Source organism: Micropterus dolomieu, linkage group LG21 (genome assembly GCF_021292245.1).
Source record: "Micropterus dolomieu isolate WLL.071019.BEF.003 ecotype Adirondacks linkage group LG21, ASM2129224v1, whole genome shotgun sequence".
NCBI classification, from domain to species: Eukaryota; Metazoa; Chordata; class Actinopteri; order Centrarchiformes; family Centrarchidae; genus Micropterus; species Micropterus dolomieu.
In genome coordinates this window covers 12,823,290-12,833,061 of record NC_060170.1, presented here as the reverse complement: position 1 = coordinate 12,833,061, position 9,772 = coordinate 12,823,290, and the positions used below count along the sequence as shown (strand labels likewise).

The following is a 9,772-nucleotide window of genomic DNA, read 5'->3' as shown; positions in this document are numbered from 1 at the left end:
ATACATACATAAGGACTGCTACACAAGGCTGATACGCATTTTTTATTGTGTAATCTTAGTAGTGTAGAAATATGGATGTTGTTCTTTAAAAAAACTAATGAAAAATTATTAATTTCTGCTTGGGTTTTATTGCCTTATTATTTTCCTTGTTCTGTTAATTGAATGTTGGGGTTCTCTATTTAGTTAATAGAATATCACTCTTATAACACACATTCACTCTTATAATTTTAACTGTTAGATGGGCGGCTTTCTTTTACGTCACCAAGAATGGGTTTTCTTCTTCAACTGGGTTGAAAGCCATTGATTATATTTTGCACTTTGTCATACACTCACCGGCCACTTTATAGTACACCTTGCGATTACTGGGTTGGACTCCCTTTTGCCTTCAGAACTGCCTCAATTCTTCGTGGCATACTTTCACAAGGTGTTGGAAACATTCCTCAGTGACTTTGGTCCATATTGACATTAGGGCTGAATGATTAATCTTTTACAAATGGAAATTGCGATTTGAAAGAACGCGATTAGCTAATCGTGAGGACAACGATTAAAATGTAGGTTAATTATACAGATCATGTGACTCGTTTTAAACACATTCATTCCGTTGTCAATCTTGTGTGACAGATCTGCTCGCCAATCACAAGCGCCATGTGCCTCCTGTAACGGTCCTACTCACTGATCAATCAGAGCGGGCACAGGGAGTGTACATTTAACAACAACAAACGAAACTAGGGGAAAACGTGCGGGATAATGGCGCCAGTCAAACAGACACAGGCAGTTTTGTCCGGCTTCAACTCACACTGAAGTGTTTTAGCAGCGGAGCGTTTAGACTACACGTTGTAGTCTACTTGTTGTTAATTTGTCATTTTGTGTGTTTTAACTACCGTTCCGTTATCTGTGGGCTTACATTTCCACATGGAGTATTAGTTTTGTGCTTCTAAAATGGTTAAGTAGGCTACGTAGTTGAATAGTTTTTTTTCTGTTTTAACTGTATTTATTGTTGCTGTACGATCTGCAAAGAGGGTTTTATTTTGAAAATCAACCGGATTCTCTGTTATGTTCTGTGTCCGACTTCCTGCCTGGTTCATCTGCTGTATGCTGCATAACGCGGCTTCCATCAAAAATAGACTGGCTGTTAATATTCCCAAATCGTTCAGCCCTAATTGACATGATAGGATCACGCAGTTGCTCCAGATTTGTTGGCTGCACATCTATAATACAGCTCCTGTTCCACCACATCCCAAAGGTGCTCCATTGGATTGAGATCTGGTGACTGTGCCATTGTAAAGTCAGTCAGTAAATTGAACTCATTGTCATGTTCAAGAAACCAGTTTGAGATGATCTGAGCTTTGTGACATGTAGCATTATCCTGCTGGAAGTAGCCATCAGAAGATGGGTACACTGTGGTCATAAAAGGATGTACATGGTCAACAACAATACTCAGGTCGTGTTTAAACGATGCTCAATTGGTAAAATTGGACCTAAAGTGTACCAAGAAAATATCCCCCACACCATTACACCCCCACCACCAGCCTGAACCATTGATACAAGGCAGGATGGATCCATGCTTTCATGTTTACGTCAAAGTCTGTCAGTCTTCAATTATCCAATTTTGATGAGCCTGTGTGAATTTTAGCCTAAGTTTCCTGTGTTTAGTCAAGTTAGAGTGGCACCCGGATGTTGTCTTCTGCTGCTGTAGCTGCTTCAAGGTTTGACGTGTTGTGCGATGGTATTCTGCATACCTTGGTTGTAATGGTTTGAGTTACAGTACTGTTGCCCTTCTGTCATCTCAAAGACATTTAGTCCACACAACTGCCGCTCACTATATGTTTTCTGTTTTTCAGACCATTCTCTGTAAACCCTAGAGATGGTTGTGTGCGAAAATCCCAGTAGATCAGCAGTTTCTGAAATACTGTGTTTTGCTGATTAGCTATTTGTGTTAACAAGCAATTGAACAGGTGTACCTAATAATGTGGCCGGTCAGGATATGTACATTGCTCAAAATAAGTAAGGGAAGTGTTCACTTAATTAGCATAAGCAACTGTGAATCACCTGACATCCTCTAATGGGATCTGTGCTCACAGCCCAGCACTGTCCAGATTGTTTGGCATTTGCTCTGTTCTCTTTACAGATTAGAGCAAGTTCACACTGAGCACATGTGACAGACGTAAAAGAGTCTGGAGATGCAGTAGTGAATCCAGTTGAGAACCTCTGGGACGTTATGTATCGTGCATCTGATGAGTGGTGCCACAAACTCTCCTGGAGGAGATCCCCCAGACCCCACCTTCTGTCTGATCAGGAGCATGCCCAGACGTTTTTGGGAGTGCTTACAGGCACGTGGGGGCCATACACACTACAGAGTCACATTCAAGCGGGAAGCTTCCGGTCTACAATATGAAAATCTATTGAAAAATCCAGCAGGGGGCGACTCTTGTGGTTGCAAAAAGAAGTCCGGTTCCATTAGAAATAATGGGAAAATGACACTACTTCTCAGCTGAATAATTACCCCAGTAAACACTTTCCTGATGAGTTTATGGTCTCAGTCGCTAGTTTCAAGTCTTCTTCAATACAAAATAATGTTCATTTGGTAAATTATGGTCCCATTTATTTTAGAAATATATAGACCATAAAGCAGAGTATATTTCAGGGCGGGATTATCTATGATTGACAAGTCGTTACCATGGCGACCTGTCAATCAGGCTAGAGCCGACTCGTACCAACGGCACTGTGTAAATTTTACCAGCGCCGTCGAAAAAGCTTATTAGGAGTTGGCTGTTCGCTTTCTCTGGTGACTACATTTTGTTTTAAGACTGTTGTTCGCTATACAAAATTATCAGCCCAGTTAAAATGACAGTTAACGTGAGTTACAGATGCACCTAGCTAAGCAAGCTAGCTCCGCCGTATCATCGCTTCCGGGCACTTCCTGGTTACAAAAACTCGACATGGCGGCGACCTATCGGCCAAACTCGAGGCTTCAAAACAGCAGTCCACAAACCAACGGGTGACGTCACGATGACTACGTCCATTTCTTATATACAGTCTATGGTTACATTATAAGTTGCCTTGATGAAGGTTACACAAGTGGGATCAGCCTGTGATTTCAATTTTTTTACTTGATTTTCGGTGTGATTTTGAATCCAGCCCTAAATCGGTTGGTGATTTTGGTTTCCGTTGACCGTTGTGTAATTTTGTATTCAATTACTTCTACAATGTACAGTAAAGATTTGGTACTTGGAACTATTTTGTTTATTGATATGATGTGTTATTTAAGTTTTCCCCTTGATTATTTTGAGCAGTATATTTTGAATCATGCAGTAGCCCATATGTAATCTGGCTCAAACCAAAAGCCACAACACAAGAGGTGTACTAAGTAGATCTGTCCAAGGACTGGCTGCTGTTCTGGCTTATATGCATAGGGCACACTGGGCCCAGGGGCCTGTACCACGAAGCGAGTTCAACATACCCTGGATATGTTTTCATTACCTGGTTTAACTAACCCCAACAATCGCGATCGGGATAAGCGGTACCACGAAGCTGGTTATCAACTCGGTAAGTCAATCCAGCCGGGAGCGCATTCACATAAAAGAGAAAAAGATGACCAATCACAGACATGAACAAGTCCACTGTCACCAGAGCATCATATTTTACAAAGGAAGAGCAAACACTACAGAAATACGACATAGTCTAAGTAACACGACTGCTTCTGACATATGCAGGGAGACAGAAAATCGCAGACAGTGTGAATGCCTAAATTAAAAGGCGTAGTATATAATATTGCGTTGATTTAATGTGTTATGAGCTGTATGAAAATATCAGCCTTATTCCTTCAGCTCTGCTGTGTCGGCGTTTCCACATTACAAGACACGGGCCGTTCCCCCTTGCTTTAAAAAACTTGTCACTTCAAAAATTTGATTAATTTAATACACTCAAGTGTTCCAAACATTGTTCTAAATTAACTTCATAAAGCAATGAAACGAAAACTCCATTCATGCCATAAAATGTGCTCAAATAGTGGTTGAAAGACTGAATCTCAACATTTCGGCCACTGAAAACTCACCGTCCCACCTTTTGCGTGGAACATGCTACAGTTCCTGTAGTAGGCCTATAAGAAAGCTATAGCCTAGGCTACTATAAAATAGATAGCCTACATTCATATTTAAATTTAGTATTTCAATATCCCTACCAAATTGCTCATACTATTCAGCCTAACATAACAAAAATGAAACCCCTTTATTTTAACGGCTGCGTCAGGCTGTGTGACACGGACTAGGAGCAAATAAAAAATGTTAAACACATTTCAAAGCAGTAAGTAGTCTTATCCTACTGTAAAAACCTGTAGGCAACAATAGGCTAGCCTAAGGCTTTTAATCAGTCTCTGTAGGATGATATCGCTATAGACAAGAGTTTCTCCACATCACCGCAGCAAACATTTGTATTTATTCATTTAGCTGAAATTTTTATCCAAAGCTTACAGCTGCTATACATGTCAGAGGTTGCACGCCTATGGAGCAACTAGGGGTTAAGTGTCTTGCTCAAGGACACAATGCTAGATGTGTCATAAGGGGGGGAGTTGAACCCAGGTCTCTCACATCAAAGGAATGTGTATTATCCACTGCGCCACCACCACAAACATAAAGCAGCCTATAGGCTTACAGATGGTGATGTTATTTTCCAAGAGAGCTGATTGGTCAGTAGGTGGCGTGTTGATATCTAATATGGAACGGCTAACCTGCTCCGGAGCAGGTTAGCCGTTCAGCATAAGTTACCATGGAGTTCTACCCCGGTAAGAAGTGAACCACCTTTGTGGTACTGAAAACCCAGGGTTAACCCCGAAGTTACCTGGATAAGCTCAAATCCTGCTTTATGGTACAGGCCCTAGACTGACAGTTTTGCTTGGTCCTTTTGCAGAATTCTTCCAGGAGCATCTGTAACTCTCGCATGGCGGGATGACCAGCGCCCTGCCTGTCTGGGGATTGAACGCCTCAAGGCCAACAATCACAACTAGGACAGTTAAAGAATGGTTTAAGCGAATATCAGCACTTTAGATTGAAGGCAGTCAGTGAGGAATCTAGCTTGATGCATGTTTGCATTGTAGGCTAGAGCATAAATTATTATCAGGATCATAAGTTACAGTTTCTAAAGTTTTAATTATTGTGCTGTTAGACCTACATGCATTTGAACCAATAACTTACACTGTGGGCTTGAACACAAAGATAAATTAAATGTACTGAAGGTATTGTTTGCTGAAAATAAAACACAACTCTAGTGAGGTCTTGTTCAGTTGTCTTTTATTATGCATTATAGTAAGATGGTATTTTTCAGTTTTGTCTTATACCTTGGGAATGATGAATGCTTAAGATAACATGAATAAAATGTTATCTTAAGCATGATACTCCAAGCAAACCACATTTAACCACAGCAAAGTAATAGTAGGATACAGTTGAGAAAAGAGGATTGAATTGTGGTCCAGATTTCAAACTGTGCAGACTTAAGCACAAATCACAGATTATTATTACGTGTTTAAATGTGGTATGAAAGGTTCATTAGTGACTACACTAGTCACCACCACAGTTTAATGTGTACTGTTGTTCAGCTCAATCATTTGCGAACATTTTTCGTGACAACTGCAGAGATAGGCAGTGGTACTAAACTGCTGCCTGCTACTGTTGCTACAAACCCAATAGCATATATGGGCCACAGACACAGGGCGGTCTCACATGGTCAACCTAAAAAAGCAAGGAAGGTGGACACTTTGGCTCTCAGAGTCTTTCATCTGTTTTCCCACATTATTAAGGAGCTCTTACTCAATTTCCAGCCTGATAATAGGGGGAAACAGGGTCCTACAAGGGACTCTCCTCAAGAGGACAATGTAGTATCAACTGCAACTTACTGTAGTTTGTTTGCAGATAAGGGGAAAAAATAACCCTATCTACCAACCTATGTTTTCATGTGACAACGTTGAAAAAATGACACCTTGCTAGAAAGTAGTGAGTGTACAGCTTGTATAACTGTAAATTTGCTGTCCCCTCAAAATAACACATCACACAGCAATTAATATCTGCACTGCAGGCAACAAAAGTAAGTACACCCCTAAGTGAAAATATTTTGTGTAGCCACCATAATTTTCAAGCAGTGCCTTAACCCTCTTGGGCATGGAGTTCACCAGGTTGCCACAGGAGTCCTCTTCCACTCCTCCATGACGACAACATGGAGCTGGTGGATGTTAGAGACCTTGCGCACCTCCACCTTCTGTTTGAGTATGCCCCACATATGCTCAATAGGGTTTAGGTCTGGAGACATGCTTGGCCAATCCATTACCTTTACCCTTCGCTTCTTTAGCAAGGCAGTGGTCGTCTTGGAAGTGTGTTTGGGGTCGTTATCATGTTGGAATACTGCCCTGCGGTCCAGTCTCCCGGTGTTTTATTTGGGTGTTTTCACTTTTGTGAGATAATGTAGAACAGAAGCTGGCGGGTCCACAATGAATGTGACAAAACTGTGAACTTGTGAACCTGTGTATATCTTCGGTCAACAGTGTGTATAGGTTTTGCAAATCATTCTGACATATTGAAGGTAACACATAATTTGTACAACCCCCCACACACAAAAAACAGCTGTGCAGATTTTCCACAGTGAGTTGTGTGGACAACCTGGTGATGTGACTCAGGTGTACTGATTTTACCTAATGTGATATCAGTCATGATGTCATCTTGAAGTGGTTGTTATTAATAGTTAATAGTTATAATTATATATATATATATATGCTCAAAATGTTGCATAACTTTACACAATAACGGAGAAGGAACTTGTAACTGTCGCTGATGAGAAAAGTACAGAGTCACTGTGTGTCCAAAGATATTGCACAAAATCTAAGGAGTGGTGAGTAGACAATAATTAAGTTGGAAAAATGTTTTATATGTTTGGTCAAAGATAAGTGATACAATTTCTTTGAATGGTTTTCTACAAATAAACAGTTTGTGGTCAAGGTACAACAAATCAGAACAATTTTCCCTAACCATTTATTAGACATGTAATTAATGTTGTCCTGTAGAACCTATGCTAAAACTATGACCTACCCAGCCTCCTGTTTTTTTATTTTGCCACCAGCTTCCCAGTCGACGGACACCAGCCCTGCTCCCAGACCACCTGTGCCCCTGACCCCATCTGTTGTGGGGCCACCAGCTTCCCACTCCACAGGCCCCAGTTCTGTGGAAGATGCCACTCAGTTGGATAGCTAGGAGTCCCAACCAGGTATAGTTTCTAATAAAAATCTCAATAATTTGAGCAGTACAATCTTGACAGTCTTGACAATATTCCTGTAATCAGGTCCCTACATAAATAAAACACAGGACAACCCGCTTCTGCTGTCTGTCATGTAAAAACAATGAAATAAAAAAAACAAAATCAAGACATGGCACCTAAAGGATGCATCATGACAGTGGAGCGGGTGAGAAAAAAATGGGAACATGCTGACAACATATAAAAGGGTCAAACAGGACAACAGGAGAAACAACAGTCAGAGTAGTTTAAGGTAAGTATAACAATGTCTTGTGTATACCTGTCCTGATATTAATGTGGTCCTAACCATGTGTCTTTTGGATCATGCTGTTTTAGGCAAGGCAAGTTTATTCATGTAGCACAATTCATACACAATGACAATCCAAAGTGTTTTACAAATAAGTAGATAAAAGAACAGAGTTCTAACTGGGTGCAATTTGCACTATCCATTTTGTCATAATGTAATGACAAACATTCTAGCAATGTGTGACTCTTTATTTGAGCCTTAACACATTTACTACAGGAATTGTAACAAATGGAGAGCAAAGGACTTATTTCTTTCTGAATTTAAATCAGCTTTTGTCCACAGCACATGATTGAAATATTTGGAGGTTCGGGGCTAAGGAGTGCCCCAGAGGGCACAATCTCCTCCACACCCCTCTTTCAGAACCCACAAGCCCCAACCTGCTGAAGATCTGGAGAGGTAGAGGAGGTTGAAAGAAAGAAGGAACTTCGGAAAAAAGATCTTTGCCAAATATCCCAGAGCCTGGACCAAATTGACAAAGAGCAAGATGGAATAATAGAGTTACTTTCAAATATTCAGCCCAAATAAAACATTCTGAGAACTTATCTGTGCCATAATTTTGTCATTCTCTTTGTATTCTGCATTTTTATATTTTTATTCACAAAGACAGTGAGATCCCCTGCATGAATTGTCCTGGTTTCTAGTCTCCCAGTTTCCATGAGCTGCTGTGGAAGCACGATGATTAAGAAGCATTGGCATTAAAAACTAAATACATAAGACCATAACCTCTAAAATAACACAATTTAAAATTTTATGAAAAGTGCCATCATATCATCCGCCAACAAATAAAGTTAACCAGGAAGGAGGAACAATAAAGCAACTAGAATGAGGAAAAAGTAGCTAACGAGGAAGGACAAAACAAAAAGGTGTTTGGTCTCTAAATGCTGTAGCAAACATATCTGTACCGGCCTGCCAGCACATTATGGGGTTCTAGTGGATTTGGTTCATCATCCAGGGCTTCGTTCCCGACATCCCCATTGTGCTAGAAGACAGCAAGCAGACACTGCAGAGCTGATACATGCAGATGGGCAGCATTCAGAGTATGCTGCACCCAAAAGGGTGTTCAATTATGACACGTGCAGGATTCAACTTCTTTAGGTTTTCTGTATACATTTTTTGCATTTGAGATAAGTGATAGTGTTCTCTAAGAGTGGCTTTTGAATAGGGATGTGGCACCCATCCATAGCACAAACAGTTTTGGGAAAACCAGCTCGTGTAAATCCTAACTCAGACTTGAGTAGGGCTTCCCCCATCAGGTTATGCAATGTGCCGTGTGTGTTAACTAGGGCATAAAACTCGTGTCATTAAGGTAGATTTGCTTATTAAACAGACAGGCCAGAACACAATCAGTGGAATCTTGGTTTGCTGTGGATTTAGATATACCAGACAATGCAATGCAATTTATGTAGTGCCAAAACTGCTTTATATGTTTTAAATGATAAAATCTTTGCATGGACCTCAATACTATAAAAGAGAAAGTAGGCCTAGACATCTCAAATGGATCTGCTAGCCATGTTTTTCTGTTTCTTGTTCTTTTTGATAATTTGAGTGTCCAGCACTCTAAGCAATTCTAAAAGGATACCAACTATAATAACAAGTCAACATGTCTTAAATTACCCATTCAAGCATTAAGAACATTTTCAGTCACCTTTATTGTTCATTGTATTCCTCATGCAAAAAGTGGTGACTGGTCAAATGTTTGGACTGGCTGGTCAGCTGGCCCTAGAGCGCAGTGTGCTGGCAGATCAAGCCAAGCAGAGGTATGTTGGCCCATTTCCAGTTCCAAGGCACGGGTTTAGTGCCATCCAGTCCAAACCACACCTGCTTAGCCGGGTGGACAACCTAGTGCCTTATGCTACTTTGGGCACTATGATCAGCGCCTGCATGCTCCTTCCCGTCTAGCCTAGGTGCCAAGAAAACCAGCCCAGGTGGTTGCCCCCCCAAGGGCTCTAGGGGCCGGGTGGTCAGACCTGAGAACAATGGGGCTGGTGTCTGACCCTCTTACAGAAAGACACCATCAAGTCTGTAGAGTGACACACGGCTTAGTGGGTTGTGTTCAGTGTATTTATTTTTTTTAAATTAAGAAGGATAGTGGGTTCTGCCCAATCCTAGACTTAAGGGGCTTAAACTAGTTTTTAAAGGTTCTACCATTCCGAATGATGTGGATGGCAGATGTTCTCTAGTCATAGACACAGG

At 40.9% G+C, this 9,772-nt stretch overlaps 1 long non-coding RNA gene across 1 annotated transcript in view; it reads left to right on the top strand.

Annotated features, from left to right (window-relative positions):
* LOC123960815 overlaps positions 1 to 8,083 on the top strand; it is an 11,930-nt gene extending 3,847 nt beyond the window's left edge. The window contains exons 2-3 of the long non-coding RNA XR_006822605.1: positions 7,102 to 7,245; positions 7,862 to 8,083. This is a non-coding gene — a long non-coding RNA (uncharacterized LOC123960815). The remainder of the gene's footprint in view (positions 1 to 7,101; positions 7,246 to 7,861) is intronic.
* Positions 8,084 to 9,772: the final 1,689 nt, after the last annotated feature.